Below are 6,000 nucleotides of genomic sequence, written 5' to 3'. Positions count from 1 at the left end.
TTTCCTAATTTGATTCTATCATAATCTCAAAATAAATTTTTTAATTAAACAAATTTCATATTTAATTTAATTTTATTAGACTTTGTCCTCAAATTTATCTTCAAAAGATTTGGACATATTCTAAATTTTATTCAAAATAAAATTAAATTGGGGATAAAATTTGAACTTTTTTCTTTAAATAAAAATTTTGGTCATAATCCAAATTTCATACTAAATTCAAATTTATAAGTTTTTATCTCCTTGGAAATAAATTTCAAAATGTTTCCTTAATTAAAATTTGGTCATATTCCAAAATTCATTCAAAATCAAATTGTTCAATTTGAGATTAAACTTTATATAAAATCTCAAATTAAAATTTGGACATATTCCAATTTTTATCCCAAATCTAAATAATCTAAATTCACATGTTTTTATCCTCAAGTCAAATTAAATTATGGATAAAATCTCAAGTTAACGTAAAATTCAAATTTGGGCATCTTCCAAATTTTATATCAAATTCATCCAAATTTAGGTTCTTATCCCTATTTCCAAATCAAATTGTGGGAAAGATCTAAAATTCATCCCAAATTAAAATTTGACAAATTTTATTTCAAATTCAAGTTGTCCAAGTTTTTTTTATTTTTTTTATTTTTTTTTATTTTTTTATTTTTAATCTTCAATCTAAATAAATTGTGGACTGGAAAAGAAATCTCAATTGATCTTTTATTAAAATTTAGGCATTTCCCAAATTTTATCTCAAATTCAAATCAAATTGGACTAAAATCTCAAATTCAAATATGGCCATATTCTAAATTTTATTCGAAATTCGAGTTAAACTTAGGTACTAAATTCATAGTTGGACTAACACACCAATTGGGGTCAAATTCAAGAACAGATATGATTGAATTTTGATTCTAACTTTAATTTTTTTTTTCGAGATTCATCCATCCATATATGTGCATAAATCTTGAAAAGGGCATTTGTTGAAGGATAAATTTTAGACCAATCACAATTTTTCACGTCATTTACTAAATTAATAATTCCAGATAATCAAATTTGGGACCAATTAAGACTGAACATGTATTTAAAATTGAAGTTGAAGACAAAGTCCAATGACGCCACACGGTTTCATCGTGACCGTTGAATCAGATAAGATTAATTTGGCCCAATTTGATATTATTATTTGGGTTAAAATTCAACTATGCCCAAAAATAGGTTGAATTTGACTCGAATGTCAAATAAGACCCAAATCCAATTAATTGGGCACAAAGGCTTGGATCATGTACCAAGCCCAAACCCATGAGCTAACCAGGTCCAAGCCCATGAAGCCCATCAGAGAACTCTATAAATAGAGAAGTTCTCCTTATTTGGAGAGGTCAGCAATTCTACACTCCATAGAGCTTAGAGGGAATTCTATACAATCAGAAGACTCCTTGACTCTTGAAGCTGACCACGCTTGAAGATTGAAGTCTTTTGGAGATACGAGCATTTTGAAGACTGAAATCCTTTGAAGATACAAGCATTATGACCACGCTTGAAGACTGAAGTCCTTTGAAGATACAAACATTTTTCCAAGACTCCAAGCTCAAGAACATCCACATGCTATGCTTCTATACATCAAGTGTACGCATTCAACTGAGAGAGAATCAGAGGATCAAGTACTAAAGATCGACCACAGTGTATCAAATCAACATCAACATCAACACCAACTCAAGTTCAACTCCACGAAACAAGTTTATCCGGAAGTCTCGTGTGAACACTAATCCTTCAAGAAGTTCATCAAGTCCAAAGGCCGATCATCCAAGAAGATCAACAAGTCCAAAGGCCGATCATTCAAGAAGTTCAACAAGCCTAAATGTCGATCATCCAAGAAGATCAACTAGCCCAAAAGCCGTTCATCCAAGAAAATCAACAAGTCCAAAGGTCGATCATCCAAGAAGATCAACAAGTCCAAAGGCTGATCATCCAAGAAGATCATTAACCCCAAGGCCAATCATTTAAGAAGATCAACAAGTCCAAAGGTCGATCATCCAAGAAGATCAACAAGCCCAAAGGCCGATCATCCAAGAAGATCAACAAGCCCAAAAGTCGATCATCCAAAAAGAACAACAAGCCCAAAAGTTGACCATCCAAGAAAATCAACAAGTCCAAAGGCTGATTAACAAGCCCAAAGGTCGATCATCCTACAAGATCGTCAAGCCTAAAGGTCGATCATCCTAGAAGATCGTTAAGCCTAAAGGCCAATCATTCAAGAAGATCATCAAGCCCAAAGGCCAATCATCCAAGAAGATCAATAAGCCTAAAAGTCGATCATCAAGTCCAAAGGCCGATCATCCAAAAAAATCAACAAGCCCAAAGGCTGATCATCCAAAAAGATCAAAAAGCCCAAAGACTATAGTTTATTTTGAAAGCATCAAAATATTATGTATTAAAGATTGTACTCACTTTCCACAAAATTAATACAAATACAAAGTTCAAGTTCCACGAAATAAATTTCTCTTGAAATCTCGTGCGAATAGGGTTATAAGAGTAATTATACATAAAAATTATCATGCTTACATCATTTTCATCATCAAGGGGGTTAAAAACTTGTTTTTCAAAAAGAGGTAAAAAATACAAAGGGCAATTGACAAAAATAGCCCCTTTGAAGTTTTAGTTTTGAATTTTAAACCATTTCTAAAAAGATTGTTTTTTTGACCCCCACAATTTTTAAAACTAAGTAAAATTATCCTAATGCTCTTCACATTTCAAAAGTGACTTGAACCATCCAAACTCTCACTCTCACTATTTTCTCTTGCCATTTTCGGTCATCATCATTTTCCCCTACCATTTCCTTAATCTCACTCCATTTACTACCGTTTCCTTTTCATTGAAGATTATTTGGGATTCTTCAACTAATCAGGTGTGAATTTTTATTTTTTTCGTTCATGTTAGTTTATCTTAGATGTTATAAAATGATTGTTTGAAATCTATGTTGAATGTTTATTTTTTCCTAAAAACATCATGTTTGACGTTTTCTGAATAATTTTGGGCCTAAAAATGATTTTCCGAAAATCGGTCTTACCCGGCCGAGCTTCATACGATGGTGACCTGATATGTGACTGGGCGGAGAATATTGGGGAAGATTTGGGGAAGATTGGCACTCGGTGCTAGACCAGTTGCGCCCCCATATATATTTCGACTGGGTATGGGTGGGAAAGAGAGAAAGGACGAGGGGGAAGGGGGAATGGGGAAAAATCGGGTAGGGGTAGATGGCTCCCAATCGGGCTTCATACGAAGATGATCGGGTATGTGACCGGGCGGAGAAGATTGGAGAAGATTTGGAGAAGATTGACGCCTGGTGCTAGACTGACCGGGCCTATGTATGATTCGACCGGGTATGGACGAAAAAGAGAGGAAAGGATTGGGGAAAGGGGCAAAACTGGGAAAGAACGTTGAAACTTTTTTTGGAGGCAATGTTTCAACATTGACGAAGGCCGATGATTGTTTCCACTCCAAAAAGTGTCCAAGTGGTCGTATAGGTTCAGGATATGCAGCTAACACTGCATCAATAGAGTATACCTATGAACGAAGGGAGATAGGATCAATATTGCGAACCCTGCATGCAACAATAACGTGTGAATAAGGGATTTCATAATAATCAAACTTGCGACAAGTGCATGTTCTTGCGGGAATATTTACACGACCTCTCAAACCTCCATCTATCACCTCGAACTCATGTTGGTCAATTGGCCTAACTTTATGTTTGCTCGCTTTGTCTGTCGTGTCACAAATTATTGCCATCGCATAGTTCGACAGTCTTGACGTACTGTTTAATGCATCCGTTTGACGTCTGTAATACAAGTCCTATAGCCAACCTCTAATATGGTCTAGAAATGGCGTGATTGGTAACTGTCATGCATCTTTTAACACTCTGTTTATGCACTCTGCGAGATTTATTATCATTTTATTGTATATTCTATTACATTGGTACACCCTAGCCCACCACTCAAGACCAATATCTTCTAGGTATTTGTGTGTACCTAGATACCCTGAAAATTGACTCCAATGGTAGTTGAACATAGACTTACGACTTACCTTGCTACTTTGTAAAAAATATCTTTATTCTTAAAATTAACTAATAAATTAGCTTTCAAGTGATGGATGCAGATTCCATTAAATGCTTATGGGAAGACCGTGATAATTTCCTTTTTATGCTAGGGTGTCTATCTGATACGATAACCAAATCATGAACTTGCCCAATTGCACATCTTAATTGCTGAAGGAACCACACCCAAGATTCATTAGTTTTTCCACTAGATATACCGAACGCGACTGGGTATATTTGATTATTTCCATCGACCCTTATCGCAAACAGGAGTTTACCACTATACTTACCCCTTAAATGTGTTCCATCTACAACTAAAACAGAGCGAATGCAGTTCAGAAACCCCCTAATGGAAGCAACAAGATCCATAAAGACGTTCTCGAAATATCTATCTTTCTACAGATCATATTTAAATGCTAAACCAAGATTTTCAATTTGTAAGGCTTCACCAAATTTATGTAACTTCTTGTATGATTCTCTTGGTGACCCCCAAACTGTTGGGATTGGTGTCCTAATTCTCCCGGAGTCTTATAGTTTGTGATTTGTACACATTGTTAGGAATAAAATAAGAGTTATTTTATTTGGCATTTACTCATATCCAATAAACAAAGTTCCATGGTTATTGTATGTAAACTTAAGCATGTATATGAGATATACAAGTGGATCATGCCTTAAGTGATAACCTAAATAGGTCTGTAGTATAAGGATTAAGGAGGGATACCTGATCCTGTGACACTACGGATACGACCCTCTTTGTAAAGGTTTGTAAGTGTTGTGAACTACTACAGATGGTAGATCCTGACCATTCATGTGGAGACATGTGAGTGGGGGTGTCCTATACAAAGATTTTGTATAAAATCGAACCACGAGATGATTTGTCTCTTTATATAACATCGTTGATCCTTGAGACTTACATCTCACCTAAACGACCATGGGTGAAATGACCTCAATCCTAAGTGTTTTGGAAACTCTTGCGTTTGAGGGCAGTCATTTGATTAATATGGGTAATGGCAAGATTGCCAACTCAACATGCCCACCTTTTTAGGGATTTGTTTGATTTGGGAGCTGGGAACTCAGTTACACAAGATGAAATTCACTCCTTCCCCGAAGTATGGGTAAGTAGATAGAATGATATCTTAAGGGCTAGTTTTGGGTCTTGAACATAGTGGCCACGACTTCTCTTTGGAAGAGAGGACTCAGTCATAGTAGGACTATGACTTATGTTCATTAGAGGGATCAATGGTAGTTAAGGAGTTAGTTGTAACTACATGGGCATAACGGTTATTGGCTCGACTGTACTTACGAGTGATCTATGAAAGGTTATCACACTGTTGATTGGTTGATATGGACACATAATATATCTGTAGTAAGAAGAGTGCAACTGTCGGTCTTTAGTGGAGTGCCTGGCAGTTAACAGATGGTGGATCTTTTGACTAAAGAGTTTAGTCAGTTATTCACGTACCGTTGGAGCTTTAAGCTACAGGTCCGTAAGGTCCCTTTGGTAGTTCAATGGATTCAAGTTGAGAATCACTTATTGGTATTGTTTTGAAATGTTCAAATTGACAAGAGGAAATTCGATTATATATGATATGATCGTTGTGATGTATGAGATACATCGGGTGGATGATTAATGAAAATGAGATTTACATTAAGTACCATGAAATAGAAAAATAGTTATGGTTTATATGTTTCATGAGACGAAATATTAAACTATAGGTTATAAATATAATATAGTAAGTTGGTTATCATATATATTTATAATAATATTAATTATTGGATAATTATATATTTTTCTCTAATAACCAATTGAGTGGTATTGGTGGTTTCATGGTAACCGCGAGATAAAAGGAACAATGTTTTCCTAAATTTAACAAGATGTGATAGTTTCGATTCTCGGAAAGAAAACTCACGGAATAGCTGTCAAGTGAATTAGA

Source organism: Benincasa hispida, chromosome 9 (genome assembly GCF_027475165.1).
Source record: "Benincasa hispida cultivar pf3 chromosome 9, pf3_genome.v1.1, whole genome shotgun sequence".
Classification (NCBI taxonomy): Eukaryota; Viridiplantae; Streptophyta; class Magnoliopsida; order Cucurbitales; family Cucurbitaceae; genus Benincasa; species Benincasa hispida.
The sequence above is the reverse complement of the archived record's forward strand: the minus strand, read 5'-3'. Positions refer to the sequence as shown.